This window comes from Oncorhynchus gorbuscha, unplaced genomic scaffold (assembly GCF_021184085.1).
Source record: "Oncorhynchus gorbuscha isolate QuinsamMale2020 ecotype Even-year unplaced genomic scaffold, OgorEven_v1.0 Un_scaffold_2207, whole genome shotgun sequence".
Lineage (NCBI taxonomy): Eukaryota > Metazoa > Chordata > Actinopteri > Salmoniformes > Salmonidae > Oncorhynchus > Oncorhynchus gorbuscha.
This window is the reverse complement of record NW_025746776.1, coordinates 74,460-88,519: the sequence shown is the minus strand read 5'-3', so window position 1 is coordinate 88,519 and position 14,060 is coordinate 74,460. Positions and strand designations below refer to the sequence as shown.

The 14,060-nt window shown below is 40.0% G+C and overlaps 27 non-coding genes across 27 annotated transcripts; all 27 read right to left on the bottom strand.

Annotated features, from left to right (window-relative positions):
- Positions 1-708: 708 nt before the first annotated feature.
- trnaq-cug lies at positions 709-780 on the bottom strand. The gene has a single exon. It is a non-coding gene; the product is annotated as a tRNA-Gln (tRNA).
- A 116-nt stretch (positions 781-896) lies between these two features.
- On the bottom strand, positions 897-968 carry trnaq-uug. Its single transcript has one exon. It is a non-coding gene; the product is annotated as a tRNA-Gln (tRNA).
- Positions 969-1,551: 583 nt separating this feature from the next.
- Positions 1,552-1,623, bottom strand: trnaq-cug. The gene has a single exon. It is a non-coding gene; the product is annotated as a tRNA-Gln (tRNA).
- Positions 1,624-2,582: 959 nt separating this feature from the next.
- Positions 2,583-2,654, bottom strand: trnaq-uug. Its single transcript has one exon. It is a non-coding gene; the product is annotated as a tRNA-Gln (tRNA).
- A 1,736-nt stretch (positions 2,655-4,390) lies between these two features.
- On the bottom strand, positions 4,391-4,462 carry trnaq-uug. Its single transcript has one exon. It is a non-coding gene; the product is annotated as a tRNA-Gln (tRNA).
- A 596-nt stretch (positions 4,463-5,058) lies between these two features.
- trnaq-cug lies at positions 5,059-5,130 on the bottom strand. The gene has a single exon. It is a non-coding gene; the product is annotated as a tRNA-Gln (tRNA).
- Positions 5,131-5,246: 116 nt separating this feature from the next.
- trnaq-uug lies at positions 5,247-5,318 on the bottom strand. Its single transcript has one exon. It is a non-coding gene; the product is annotated as a tRNA-Gln (tRNA).
- A 583-nt stretch (positions 5,319-5,901) lies between these two features.
- On the bottom strand, positions 5,902-5,973 carry trnaq-cug. Its single transcript has one exon. It is a non-coding gene; the product is annotated as a tRNA-Gln (tRNA).
- A 118-nt stretch (positions 5,974-6,091) lies between these two features.
- Positions 6,092-6,163, bottom strand: trnaq-uug. Its single transcript has one exon. It is a non-coding gene; the product is annotated as a tRNA-Gln (tRNA).
- A 593-nt stretch (positions 6,164-6,756) lies between these two features.
- Positions 6,757-6,828, bottom strand: trnaq-cug. Its single transcript has one exon. It is a non-coding gene; the product is annotated as a tRNA-Gln (tRNA).
- A 116-nt stretch (positions 6,829-6,944) lies between these two features.
- On the bottom strand, positions 6,945-7,016 carry trnaq-uug. Its single transcript has one exon. It is a non-coding gene; the product is annotated as a tRNA-Gln (tRNA).
- Positions 7,017-7,601: 585 nt separating this feature from the next.
- Positions 7,602-7,673, bottom strand: trnaq-cug. Its single transcript has one exon. It is a non-coding gene; the product is annotated as a tRNA-Gln (tRNA).
- Positions 7,674-7,789: 116 nt separating this feature from the next.
- trnaq-uug lies at positions 7,790-7,861 on the bottom strand. The gene has a single exon. It is a non-coding gene; the product is annotated as a tRNA-Gln (tRNA).
- Positions 7,862-8,445: 584 nt separating this feature from the next.
- Positions 8,446-8,517, bottom strand: trnaq-cug. The gene has a single exon. It is a non-coding gene; the product is annotated as a tRNA-Gln (tRNA).
- A 115-nt stretch (positions 8,518-8,632) lies between these two features.
- trnaq-uug lies at positions 8,633-8,704 on the bottom strand. Its single transcript has one exon. It is a non-coding gene; the product is annotated as a tRNA-Gln (tRNA).
- Positions 8,705-9,294: 590 nt separating this feature from the next.
- trnaq-cug lies at positions 9,295-9,366 on the bottom strand. Its single transcript has one exon. It is a non-coding gene; the product is annotated as a tRNA-Gln (tRNA).
- Positions 9,367-9,482: 116 nt separating this feature from the next.
- trnaq-uug lies at positions 9,483-9,554 on the bottom strand. Its single transcript has one exon. It is a non-coding gene; the product is annotated as a tRNA-Gln (tRNA).
- A 592-nt stretch (positions 9,555-10,146) lies between these two features.
- trnaq-cug lies at positions 10,147-10,218 on the bottom strand. Its single transcript has one exon. It is a non-coding gene; the product is annotated as a tRNA-Gln (tRNA).
- Positions 10,219-10,331: 113 nt separating this feature from the next.
- On the bottom strand, positions 10,332-10,403 carry trnaq-uug. The gene has a single exon. It is a non-coding gene; the product is annotated as a tRNA-Gln (tRNA).
- A 583-nt stretch (positions 10,404-10,986) lies between these two features.
- trnaq-cug lies at positions 10,987-11,058 on the bottom strand. Its single transcript has one exon. It is a non-coding gene; the product is annotated as a tRNA-Gln (tRNA).
- A 116-nt stretch (positions 11,059-11,174) lies between these two features.
- Positions 11,175-11,246, bottom strand: trnaq-uug. The gene has a single exon. It is a non-coding gene; the product is annotated as a tRNA-Gln (tRNA).
- Positions 11,247-11,837: 591 nt separating this feature from the next.
- Positions 11,838-11,909, bottom strand: trnaq-cug. Its single transcript has one exon. It is a non-coding gene; the product is annotated as a tRNA-Gln (tRNA).
- A 116-nt stretch (positions 11,910-12,025) lies between these two features.
- On the bottom strand, positions 12,026-12,097 carry trnaq-uug. Its single transcript has one exon. It is a non-coding gene; the product is annotated as a tRNA-Gln (tRNA).
- A 342-nt stretch (positions 12,098-12,439) lies between these two features.
- Positions 12,440-12,511, bottom strand: trnaq-uug. The gene has a single exon. It is a non-coding gene; the product is annotated as a tRNA-Gln (tRNA).
- A 590-nt stretch (positions 12,512-13,101) lies between these two features.
- trnaq-cug lies at positions 13,102-13,173 on the bottom strand. Its single transcript has one exon. It is a non-coding gene; the product is annotated as a tRNA-Gln (tRNA).
- A 116-nt stretch (positions 13,174-13,289) lies between these two features.
- On the bottom strand, positions 13,290-13,361 carry trnaq-uug. Its single transcript has one exon. It is a non-coding gene; the product is annotated as a tRNA-Gln (tRNA).
- A 595-nt stretch (positions 13,362-13,956) lies between these two features.
- trnaq-cug lies at positions 13,957-14,028 on the bottom strand. The gene has a single exon. It is a non-coding gene; the product is annotated as a tRNA-Gln (tRNA).
- Positions 14,029-14,060: the final 32 nt, after the last annotated feature.

The following is a 14,060-nucleotide window of genomic DNA, read 5'->3' as shown; positions in this document are numbered from 1 at the left end:
ACACCATAGAACCATATTCTAAATCTGCAATGAAATTGAAAAAAAAATCCTGCGTTTAATTTTCAACAGCGGACTGTCGTTCCTTCACGTGTTGCAAATACTTTCAACTGACAACAATATTTGGACAGCTATATTCTAGTTCCACGAGGCAAATTAATTGACATGGTAGGATCGTCCAAGATTTAAACTCGGATTGTAGGATTCAGAGTCCTGAGTGATAACCTTTACAGCATAGAACTCAATACTCTGTGACGGGTTCAGATTTTACTGTCCTTGGTTCACGGACAAATATTTTCTGGCCAGAAACGGTATCAACTGGGCTACCCTACCATGCATCCACTTGGAACTCAATACTCTGTGACGGTTTCAGATTTTACTGTCCTTGGTTCACCGGAAAAACAGATCAAATATTTTCTGGCCAGAAACGGTATCAACTGGGCTACCCTACCATGCATCCACTTGGAAATCCACATATTTCCAACACGAATGAAGTGACGAGTGTGAACAAAATATGAAACATTGTCAGTTCTTTGTGGGGCAGCAAGTTTTCAATTAAAAAAACGTACCAGGGACTAATAGTATGCATTTACCGTAGGCTAACCATTTGTGCGTAACAAGAGTGCTTATCGACTCCCACCCACTTGTTTCTTTCACGCACAACTATTTTAAAGTTGACAGGGGAGGAGTGTGTCACTGCAAAATCATGGAAGGTCCTACCGAGATTTGAACTCGGATCGCAGGATTCAGAGTCCTGAGTGCTAACCATTACACCATAGAACCTCATACAGAGTAATTATTGTAGAGTTCCGATTTTCCTGTCCTTAGTACAGCGGATAAACAGCAGATTATGAGATTATTGGTTGGCCATGTGAATAATTCAGCACAAAAAAACAGGAAGGTTCTACCGAGATTTGAACTCGGATCACTGGATTCAAAGTCCAGAGTGCTAACCATTACACCATAGAACCATATTATAAGTCCAAATGGAAATTGAAAAAAAAATCTGCGTTTAATTTGCAACAGCGGACTGTCGTTCCTTCACGTGTTGCAAATACTTTCAACTGACAACAATATTTGGACAGCTATATTCTAGTTCCACGAGGCAAATTAATTGACATGGTAGGATCGTCCAAGATTTAAACTCGGATTGTAGGATTCAGAGTCCTGAGTGATAACCTTTACAGCATAGAACTCAATACTCTGTGACGGGTTCAGATTTTACTGTCCTTGGTTCACCGGAAAAACAGATCAAATATTTTCTGGCCAGAAACGGTATCAACTGGGCTACCCTACCATGCATCCACTTGGAAATCCACATATTTCCAACACGAATGAAGTGACGAGTGTGAACAAAATATGAAACATTGTCAGTTCTTTGTGGGGCAGCAAGTTTTCAATTAAAAAACGTACCAGGGACTCATAGTATGCATTTACCGTAGGCTAAACATTTGTGCGTAACAAGAGTGCTTAACGACTCCCACCTACTTGTTTCTTTCACGCACAATTTTTTAAAGTTGACAGGTGAGGAGTGTGTCACTGCATAAACAAGGTAGGTCCTACCGAGATTTGAACTCGGATCGCAGGATTCAGAGTCCTGAGTGCTAACCATTACACCATAGAACCCCTTACAGAGTAATAATTGTAGAGTTCCAATTTTCCTGTCCTTAGTACACCGGATAGACAGCAGATTATGAGATTATTGGTTGGCCATGTGAATAATTCAGCACAAAAAAACAGGAAGGTTCTACCGAGATTTGAACTCGGATCACTGGATTTAAAGTCCAGAGTGCTAAACATTACACCATAGAACCATATTCTAAATCCAAATGGAAATTGAAAAAAAAAATCTGCGTTTAATTTGCAACAGCGGACTGTCGTTCCTTCACGTGTTGCAAATACTTTCAACTGACAACAATATTTGGACAGCTATATTCTAGTTCCACGATGCAAATTAATTGACATGGTAGGATCGTCCAAGATTTAAACTTGGATTGTAGGATTCAGAGTCCTGAGTGATAACCTTTACAGCATAGAACTCAATACTCTGTGACGGGTTCAGATTTTACTGTCCTTGGTTCACCGGAAAAACAGATCAAATATTTTCTGGCCAGAAACGATATCAACTGGGCTACCCTACCATGCATCCACTTGGAAATCCATATATTTCCAACACGAATGAAGTGATGAGTGTGAACAAAATATGAAACATTGTCAGTTCTTTGTGGGGCAGCAAGTTTTCAATTAAAAAACGTACCAGGGACTCATAGTATGCATTTACCGTAGGCTAACCATTCGTGAGTAACAAGAGTGCTTATCGACTCCCACCCACTTGTTTCTTTCACGCACAAGTATTTTAAAGTTGGCAGGGGAGGAGTGTGTAACTGATAAACAAGGTAGGTCCTACTGAGATTTGAATTCAGATCGCAGGATTCAGAGTCCTGAGTGCTAACCATTAAACCATAGAACCCATACAGAGTAATTATTGTAGAGTTCCAATTTTCCTGTCCTTAGTACAGCGGATAAACAGCAGATTATGAGATTATTGGTTGGCCATGTGAATAATTCAGCACAAAAAAACAGGAAGGTTCTACCGAGATTTGAACTCGGATCACTGGATTCAAAGTCCAGAGTGCTAACCATTACACCATAGAACCATATTATAAGTCCAAATGGAAATTGAAAAAAAAAATCTGCGTTTAATTTGCAACAGCGGACTGTCGTTCCTTCACGTGTTGCAAATACTTTCAACTGACAACAATATTTGGACAGCTATATTCTTGTTCCACGAGGCAAATTAATTGACATGGTAGGATCGTCCAAGATTTAAACTCGGATTGTAGGATTCAGAGTCCTGAGTGATAACCTTTACAGCATAGAACTCAATACTCTGTGACGGGTTCAGATTTTACTGTCCTTGGTTCACCGGAAAAAAAAATCAAATATTTTCTGGCCAGAAACGGTATCAACTGGGCTACCCTACCATGCATCCACTTGGAAATCCACATATTTCCAACACGAATGAAGTGACGAGTGTGAACAAAATATGAAACATTGTCAGTTCTTTGTGGGGCAGCAAGTTTTCAATTAAAAAACGTACCAGGGACTCATAGTATGCATTTACCGTAGGCTAACCATTTTGTGCGTAACAAGAGTGCTTATCGACTCCCACCCACTTGTTTCTTTCACGCACAAGTATTTTAAAGTTGGCAGGGGAGGAGTGTGTAACTGATAAACAAGGTAGGTCCTACTGAGATTTGAATTCAGATCGCAGGATTCAGAGTCCTGAGTGCTAACCATTAAACCATAGAACCCCATACAGAGTAATTATTGTAGAGTTCCAATTTTCCTGTCCTTAGTACACCGGATAAACAGCAGATTATGAGATTATTGGTTGGCCATGTGAATAATTCAGCACAAAAAAACAGGAAGGTTCTACCGAGTTTTGAACTCGGATCACTGGATTCAAAGTACAGACTGCTAACCATTACACCATAGAACAATATTCTAAATCCAAAGGAAATTGAAAAAAAAAATCCTGCGTTTAATTTTCAACAGCGGACTGTCGTTCCTTCACATGTTGCAAATACTTTCAACTGACAACAATATTTGGACAGCTATATTCTAGTTCCACGAGGCAAATTAATTGACATGGTAGGATCGTCCAAGATTTAAACTCGGATTGTAGGATTCAGAGTCCTGAGTGATAACCTTTACAGCATAGAACTCAATACTCTGTGACGGGTTCAGATTTTACTGTCCTTGGTTCACCGGAAAAAAAAATCAAATATTTTCTGGCCAGAAACGGTATCAACTGGGCTACCCTACCATGCATCCACTTGGAACTCAATACTCTGTGACGGTTTCAGATTTTACTGTCCTTGGTTCACCGGAAAAACAGATCAAATATTTTCTGGCCAGAAACGGTATCAACTGGGCTACCCTACCATGCATCCACTTGGAAATCCACATATTTCCAACACGAATGAAGTGACGAGTGTGAACAAAATATGAAACATTGTCAGTTCTTTGTGGGGCAGCAAGTTTTCAATTAAAAAACGTACCAGGGACTAATAGTATGCATTTACCGTAGGCTAACCATTTGTGCGTAACAAGAGTGCTTATCGACTCCCACCCACTTGTTTCTTTCACGCACAACTATTTTAAAGTTGACAGGGGAGGAGTGTGTCACTGCAAAATCATGGAAGGTCCTACCGAGATTTGAACTCGGATCGCAGGATTCAGAGTCCTGAGTGCTAACCATTACACATAGAACCTCATACAGAGTAATTATTGTAGAGTTCCGATTTTCCTGTCCTTAGTACAGCGGATAAACAGCAGATTATGAGATTATTGGTTGGCCATGTGAATAATTCAGCACAAAAAAACAGGAAGGTTCTACCGAGATTTGAACTCGGATCACTGGATTCAAAGTCCAGAGTGCTAACCATTACACCATAGAACCATATTATAAGTCCAAATGGAAATTGAAAAAAAAAAAATCTGCGTTTAATTTGCAACAGCGGACTGTCGTTCCTTCACGTGTTGCAAATACTTTCAACTGACAACAATATTTGGACAGCTATATTCTAGTTCCACGAGGCAAATTAATTGACATGGTAGGATCGTCCAAGATTTAAACTCGGATTGTAGGATTCAGAGTCCTGAGTGATAACCTTTACAGCATAGAACTCAATACTCTGTGACGGGTTCAGATTTTACTGTCCTTGGTTCACCGGAAAAAAAAAAAAAACAGATCAAATATTTTCTGGCCAGAAACGGTATCAACTGGGCTACCCTACCATGCATCCACTTGGAAATCCACATATTTCCAACACGAATGAAGTGACGAGTGTGAACAAAATATGAAACATTGTCAGTTCTTTGTGGGGCAGCAAGTTTTCAATTAAAAAACGTACCAGGGACTCATAGTATGCATTTACCGTAGGCTAACCATTTGTGCGTAACAAGAGTGCTTATCGACTCCCACCCACTTGTTTCTTTCACGCACAACTATTTTAAAGTTGACAGGGGAGGAGTGTGTCACTGCATAAACAAGGTAGGTCCTACCGAGATTTGAACTCAGATCGCAGGATTCAGAGTCCTGAGTGCTAACCATTACACCATAGAACCTCATACAGAGTAATTATTGTAGAGTTCCGATTTTCCTGTCCTTAGTACAGCGGATAAACAGCAGATTATGAGATTATTGGTTGGCCATGTGAATAATTCAGCACAAAAAAACAGGAAGGTTCTACCGAGATTTGAACTCGGATCACTGGATTCAAAGTCCAGAGTGCTAACCATTACACCATAGAACCATATTATAAGTCCAAATGGAAATTGAAAAAAAAATCTGCGTTTAATTTGCAACAGCGGACTGTCGTTCCTTCACGTGTTGCAAATACTTTCAACTGACAACAATATTTGGACAGCTATATTCTAGTTCCACGAGGCAAATTAATTGACATGGTAGGATCGTCCAAGATTTAAACTCGGATTGTAGGATTCAGAGTCCTGAGTGATAACCTTTACAGCATAGAACTCAATACTCTGTGACGGGTTCAGATTTTACTGTCCTTGGTTCACCGGAAAAACAGATCAAATATTTTCTGGCCAGAAACGGTATCAACTGGGCTACCCTACCATGCATCCACTTGGAAATCCACATATTTCCAACACGAATGAAGTGACGAGTGTGAACAAAATATGAAACATTGTCAGTTCTTTGTGGGGCAGCAAGTTTTCAATTAAAAAACATACCAGGGACTCATAGTATGCATTTACCGTAGGCTAACCATTCGTGCGTAACAAGAGTGCTTAACGACTCCCACCCACTTGTTTCTTTCACGCACAATTTTTTAAAGTTGACAGGGGAGGAGTGTGTCACTGCATAAACAAGGTAGGTCCTACCGAGATTTGAACTCGGATCGCAGGATTCAGAGTCCTGAGTGCTAACCATTACACCATAGAACCCCTTACAGAGTAATTATTGTAGAGTTCCAATTTTCCTGTCCTTAGTTTTACACGGATAAACAGCAGATTATGAGATTATTGGTTGGCCATGTGAATAATTCAGCACAAAAAAACAGGAAGGTTCTACCGAGATTTGAACTCGGATCACTGGATTCAAAGTCCAGAGTGCTAAACATTACACCATAGAACCATATTCTAAATCCAAATGGAAATTGAAAAAAAAAAATCTGCGTTTAATTTGCAACAGCGGACTGTCGTTCCTTCACGTGTTGCAAATACTTTCAACTGACAACAATATTTGGACAGCTATATTCTAGTTCCACGAGGCAAATTAATTGACATGGTAGGATCGTCCAAGATTTAAACTCGGATTGTAGGATTCAGAGTCCTGAGTGATAACCTTTACAGCATAGAACCCTGTACTCAATACTCTGTGACGGGTTCAGATTTTACTGTCCTTGGTTCACCGGAAAAACAGATCAAATATTTTCTGGCCAGAAACGGTATCAACTGGGCTACCCTACCATGCATCCACTTGGAAATCCACATATTTCCAACACGAATGAAGTGACGAGTGTGAACAAAATATGAAACATTGTCAGTTCTTTGTGGGGCAGCAAGTTTTCAATTAAAAAACGTACCAGGGACTAATAGTATGCATTTACCGTAGGCTAACCATTTGTGCGTAACAAGAGTGCTTATCGACTCCCACCCACTTGTTTCTTTCACGCACAACTATTTTAAAGTTGACAGGGGAGGAGTGTGTCACTGCAAAATCATGGAAGGTCCTACCGAGATTTGAACTCAGATCGCAGGATTCAGAGTCCTGAGTGCTAACCATTACACCATAGAACCTCATACAGAGTAATTATTGTAGAGTTCCGATTTTCCTGTCCTTAGTACAGCGGATAAACAGCAGATTATGAGATTATTGGTTGGCCATGTGAATAATTCAGCACAAAAAAACAGGAAGGTTCTACCGAGATTTGAACTCGGATCACTGGATTCAAAGTCCAGAGTGCTAACCATTACACCATAGAACCATATTATAAGTCCAAATGGAAATTGAAAAAAAAAATCTGCGTTTAATTTGCAACAGCGGACTGTCGTTCCTTCACGTGTTGCAAATACTTTCAACTGACAACAATATTTGGACAGCTATATTCTAGTTCCACGAGGCAAATTAATTGACATGGTAGGATCGTCCAAGATTTAAACTCGGATTGTAGGATTCAGAGTCCTGAGTGATAACCTTTACAGCATAGAACTCAATACTCTGTGACGGGTTCAGATTTTACTGTCCTTGGTTCACCGGAAAAACAGATCAAATATTTTCTGGCCAGAAACGGTATCAACTGGGCTACCCTACCATGCATCCACTTGGAAATCCACATATTTCCAACACGAATGAAGTGATGAGTGTGAACAAAATATGAAACATTGTCAGTTCTTTGTGGGGCAGCAAGTTTTCAATTAAAAAACGTACCAGGGACTCATAGTATGCATTTACCGTAGGCTAACCATTCGTGAGTAACAAGAGTGCTTATCGACTCCCACCCACTTGTTTCTTTCACGCACAAGTATTTTAAAGTTGACAGGGGAGGAGTGTGTCACTGCATAAACAAGGTAGGTCCTACTGAGATTTGAACTCAGATCGCAGGATTCAGAGTCCTGAGTGCTAACCATTACACCATAGAACCTCATACAGAGTAATTATTGTAGAGTTCCGATTTTCCTGTCCTTAGTACAGCGGATAAACAGCAGATTATGAGATTATTGGTTGGCCATGTGAATAATTCAGCACAAAAAAACAGGAAGGTTCTACCGAGATTTGAACTCGGATCACTGGATTCAAAGTCCAGAGTGCTAACCATTACACCATAGAACCATATTATAAGTCCAAATGGAAATTGAAAAAAAAATCTGCGTTTAATTTGCAACAGCGGACTGTCGTTCCTTCACGTGTTGCAAATACTTTCAACTGACAACAATATTTGGACAGCTATATTCTAGTTCCACGAGGCAAATTAATTGACATGGTAGGATCGTCCAAGATTTAAACTCGGATTGTAGGATTCAGAGTCCTGAGTGATAACCTTTACAGCATAGAACTCAATACTCTGTGACGGGTTCAGATTTTACTGTCCTTGGTTCACCGGAAAAAAATATCAAATATTTTCTGGCCAGAAACGGTATCAACTGGGCTACCCTACCATGCATCCACTTGGAAATCCACATATTTCCAACACGAATGAAGTGACGAGTGTGAACAAAATATGAAACATTGTCAGTTCTTTGTGGGGCAGCAAGTTTTCAATTAAAATACGTACCAGGGACTCATAGTATGCATTTACCGTAGGCTAGGCATTCGTGCGTAACAAGAGTGCTTATCGACTCCCACCCACTTGTTTCTTTCACGCACAACTTTTTTAAAGTTGACAGGGGAGGAGTGTGTCACTGCATAAACAAGGTAGGTCCTACCGAGATTTGAACTCGGATCGCAGGATTCAGAGTCCTGAGTGCTAACCATTACACCATAGAACCCTTACAGAGTAATAAGTGTAGAGTTCCAATTTTCCTGTCATTTTTACACCGGATAAACAGCAGATTATGAGATTATTGGTTGGCCATGTGAATAATTCAGCACAAAAAAACAGGAAGGTTCTACCGAGATTTGAACTCGGATCACTGGATTCAAAGTCCAGAGTGCTAAACATTACACCATAGAACCATATTCTAAATCCAAATGGAAATTGAAAAAAAAAAATCTGCGTTTAATTTGCAACAGCGGACTGTCGTTCCTTCACGTGTTGCAAATACTTTCAACTGACAACAATATTTGGACAGCTATATTCTAGTTCCACGAGGCAAATTAATTGACATGGTAGGATCGTCCAAGATTTAAACTCGGATTGTAGGATTAAGAGTCCTGAGTGATAACCTTTACAGCATAGAACCCTGTACTCAATACTCTGTGACGGGTTCAGATTTTACTGTCCTTGGTTCACCGGAAAAACAGATCAAATATTTTCTGGCCAGAAACGGTATCAACTGGGCTACCCTACCATGCATCCACTTGGAAATCCACATATTTCCAACACGAATGAAGTGACGAGTGTGAACAAAATATGAAACATTGTCAGTTCTTTGTGGGGCAGCAAGTTTTCAATTAAAAAACGTACCAGGGACTCATAGTATGCATTTACCGTAGGCTAACCATTTGTGCGTAACAAGAGTGCTTATCGACTCCCACCCACTTGTTTCTTTCACGCACAACTATTTTAAAGTTGACAGGGGAGGAGTGTACTGCAAAATCATGGAAGGTCCTACCGAGATTTGAACTCAGATCGCAGGATTCAGAGTCCTGAGTGCTAACCATTACACCATAGAACCTCATACAGAGTAATTATTGTAGAGTTCCAATTTTCCTGTCCTTAGTACAGCGGATAAACAGCAGATTATGAGATTATTGGTTGGCCATGTGAATAATTCAGCACAAAAAAACAGGAAGGTTCTACCGAGATTTGAACTCGGATCACTGGATTCAAAGTCCAGAGTGCTAAACATTACACCATAGAACCATATTATAAATCCAAATGGAAATTGAAAAAAAAAATCTGCGTTTAATTTGCAACAGCGGACTGTCGTTCCTTCACGTGTTGCAAATACTTTCAACTGACAACAATATTTGGACAGCTATATTCTAGTTCCACGAGGCAAATTAATTGACATGGTAGGATCGTCCAAGATTTAAACTCGGATTGTAGGATTAAGAGTCCTGAGTGATAACCTTTACAGCATAGAACCCTGTACTCAATACTCTGTGACGGGTTCAGATTTTACTGTCCTTGGTTCACCGGAAAAAAATATCAAATATTTTCTGGCCAGAAACGGTATCAACTGGGCTACCCTACCATGCATCCACTTGGAAATCCACATATTTCCAACACGAATGAAGTGACGAGTGTGAACAAAATATGAAACATTGTCAGTTCTTTGTGGGGCAGCAAGTTTTCAATTAAAATACGTACCAGGGACTCATAGTATGCATTTACCGTAGGCTAACCATTTGTGCGTAACAAGAGTGCTTATCGACTCCCACCCACTTGTTTCTTTCACGCACAACTATTTTAAAGTTGACAGGGGAGGAGTGTGTCACTGCATAAACAAGGTAGGTCCTACTGAGATTTGAACTCAGATCGCAGGATTCAGAGTCCTGAGTGCTAACCATTACACCATAGAACCTCTTACAGAGTAATTATTGTAGAGTTCCATTTTCCTGTCCTTAGTACACCGGATAAACAGCAGATTATGAGATTATTGGTTGGCCATGTGAATAATTCAGCACAAAAAAGGGAAGGTTCTACCGAGATTTGAACTCGGATCACTGGATTCAAAGTCCAGAGTGCTAAACATTACACCATAGAACCATATTCTAAATCCAAATGGAAATTGAAAAAAAAAATCTGCGTTTAATTTGCAACAGCGGACTGTCGTTCCTTCACGTGTTGCAAATACTTTCAACTGACAACAATATTTGGACAGCTATATTCTAGTTCCACGAGGCAAATTAATTGACATGGTAGGATCGTCCAAGATTTAAACTCGGATTGTAGGATTCAGAGTCCTGAGTGATAACCTTTACAGCATAGAACTCAATACTCTGTGACGGGTTCAGATTTTACTGTCCTTGGTTCACCGGAAAAACAGATCAAATATTTTCTGGCCAGAAACGGTATCAACTGGGCTACCCTACCATGCATCCACTTGGAAATCCACATATTTCCAACACGAATGAAGACGAGTGTGAACAAAATATGAAACATTGTCAGTTCTTTGTGGGGCAGCAAGTTTTCAATTAAAAAACGTACCAGGGACTCATAGTATGCATTTACCGTAGGCTAACCATTTGTGCGTAACAAGAGTGCTTATCGACTCCCACCCACTTGTTTCTTTCACGCACAACTATTTTAAAGTTGACAGGGGAGGAGTGTGTCATTGCAAAAGCAAGGTAGGTCCTACCGAGATTTGAACTCGGATCGCAGGATTCAGAGTCCTGAGTGCTAACCATTACACCATAGAACCTCATACAGAGTAATTATTGTAGAGTTCCGATTTTCCTGTCCTTAGTACAGCGGATAAACAGCAGATTATGAGATTATTGGTTGGCCATGTGAATAATTCAGCACAAAAAAACAGGAAGGTTCTACCGAGATTTGAACTCGGATCACTGGATTCAAAGTCCAGAGTGCTAAACATTACACCATAGAACCATATTATAAGTCCAAATGGAAATTGAAAAAAAAAATCTGCGTTTAATTTGCAACAGCGGACTGTCGTTCCTTCACGTGTTGCAAATACTTTCAACTGACAACAATATTTGGACAGCTATATTCTAGTTCCACGAGGCAAATTAATTGACATGGTAGGATCGTCCAAGATTTAAACTCGGATTGTAGGATTAAGAGTCCTGAGTGATAACCTTTACAGCATAGAACCCTGTACTCAATACTCTGTGACGGGTTCAGATTTTACTGTCCTTGGTTCACCGGAAAAACAGATCAAATATTTTCTGGCCAGAAACGGTATCAACTGGGCTACCCTACCATGCATCCACTTGGAAATCCACATATTTCCAACACGAATGAAGTGACGAGTGTGAACAAAATATGAAACATTGTCAGTTCTTTGTGGGGCAGCAAGTTTTCAATTAAAAACGTACCAGGGACTCATAGTATGCATTTACCGTAGGCTAACCATTTGTGCGTAACAAGAGTGCTTATCGACTCCCACCCACTTGTTTCTTTCACGCACAACTATTTTAAAGTTGACAGGGGAGGAGTGTGTCACTGCAAAATCAAGGAAGGTCCTACCGAGATTTGAACTCAGATCGCAGGATTCAGAGTCCTGAGTGCTAACCATTACACCATAGAACCTCATACAGAGTAATTATTGTAGAGTTCCGATTTTCCTGTCCTTAGTACAGCGGATAAACAGCAGATTATGAGATTATTGGTTGGCCATGTGAATAATTCAGCACAAAAAAACAGGAAGGTTCTACCGAGATTTGAACTCGGATCACTGGATTCAAAGTCCAGAGTGCTAACCATTACACCATAGAACCATATTATAAGTCCAAATGGAAATTGAAAAAAAAAATCTGCGTTTAATTTGCAACAGCGGACTGTCGTTCCTTCACGTGTTGCAAATACTTTCAACTGACAACAATATTTGGACAGCTATATTCTAGTTCCACGAGGCAAATTAATTGACATGGTAGGATCGTCCAAGATTTAAACTCGGATTGTAGGATTCAGAGTCCTGAGTGATAACCTTTACAGCATAGAACCCCTTACAGAGTAATAAGTGTAGAGTTCCAATTTTCCTGTCATTTTTACACCGGATAAACAGCAGATTATGAGATTATTGGTTGGCCATGTGAATAATTCAGCACAAAAAAACAGGAAGGTTCTACCGAGATTTGAACTCGGATCACTGGATTCAAAGTCCAGAGTGCTAAACATTACACCATAGAACCATATTCTAAATCCAAATGGAAATTGAAAAAAAAATCTGCGTTTAATTTGCAACAGCGGACTGTCGTTCCTTCACGTGTTGCAAATACTTTCAACTGACAACAATATTTGGACAGCTATATTCTAGTTCCACGAGGCAAATTAATTGACATGGTAGGATCGTCCAAGATTTAAACTCGGATTGTAGGATTAAGAGTCCTGAGTGATAACCTTTACAGCATAGAACCCTGTACTCAATACTCTGTGACGGGTTCAGATTTTACTGTCCTTGGTTCACCGGAAAAACAGATCAAATATTTTCTGGCCAGAAACGGTATCAACTGGGCTACCCTACCATGCATCCACTTGGAAATCCACATATTTCCAACACGAATGAAGTGACGAGTGTGAACAAAATATGAAACATTGTCAGTTCTTTGTGGGGCAGCAAGTTTTCAATTAAAAAACGTACCAGGGACTCATAGTATGCATTTACCGTAGGCTAACCATTTGTGCGTAACAAGAGTGCTTATCGACTCCCACCCACTTGTTTCTTTCACGCACAACTTTTTAAAGTTGACAGGGGAGGAGTGTGTCACTGCATAAACAAGGTAGGTCCTACCGAGATTTGAACTCAGATCGCAGGATTCAGAGTCCTGAGTGCTAACCATTACACCATAGAACCCCTTACAGAGTAATAAGTGTAGAGTTCCAATTTTCCTGTCCTTAGTACACCGGATAAACAGCAGATTATGAGATTATTGGTTGGCCATGTGAATAATTCAGCACAAAAAAACAGGAAGGTTCTACCGAGATTTGAACTCGGATCACTGGATTCAAAGTCCAGAGTGCTAAACATTACACCATAGAACCATATTCTAAATCCAAATGGAAATTGAAAAAAAAAAAAATCTGCGTTTAATTTGCAACAGCGGACTGTCGTTCCTTCACGTGTTGCAAATACTTTCAACTGACAACAATATTTGGACAGCTATATTCTAGTTCCACGAGGCAAATTAATTGACATGGTAGGATCGTCCAAGATTTAAACTCGGATTGTAGGATTAAGAGTCCTGAGTGATAACCTTTACAGCATAGAACCCTGTACTCAATACTCTGTGACGGGTTCAGATTTTACTGTCCTTGGTTCACCGGAAAAACAGATCAAATATTTTCTGGCCAGAAACGGTATCAACTGGGCTACCCTACCATGCATCCACTTGGAAATCCACATATTTCCAACACGAATGAAGTGACGAGTGTGAACAAAATATGAAACATTGTCAGTTCTTTGTGGGGCAGCAAGTTTTCAATTAAAAAACGTACCAGGGACTCATAGTATGCATTTACCGTAGGCTAACCATTTGTGCGTAACAAGAGTGCTTATCGACTCCCACCCACTTGTTTCTTTCACGCACAACTTTTTTAAAGTTGACAGGGGAGGAGTGTGTCACTGCATAAACAAGGTAGGTCCTACTGAGATTTGAACTCAGATCGCAGGATTCAGAGTCCTGAGTGCTAACCATTACACCATAGAACCACTTACAGAGTAATAAGTGTAGAGTTCCAATT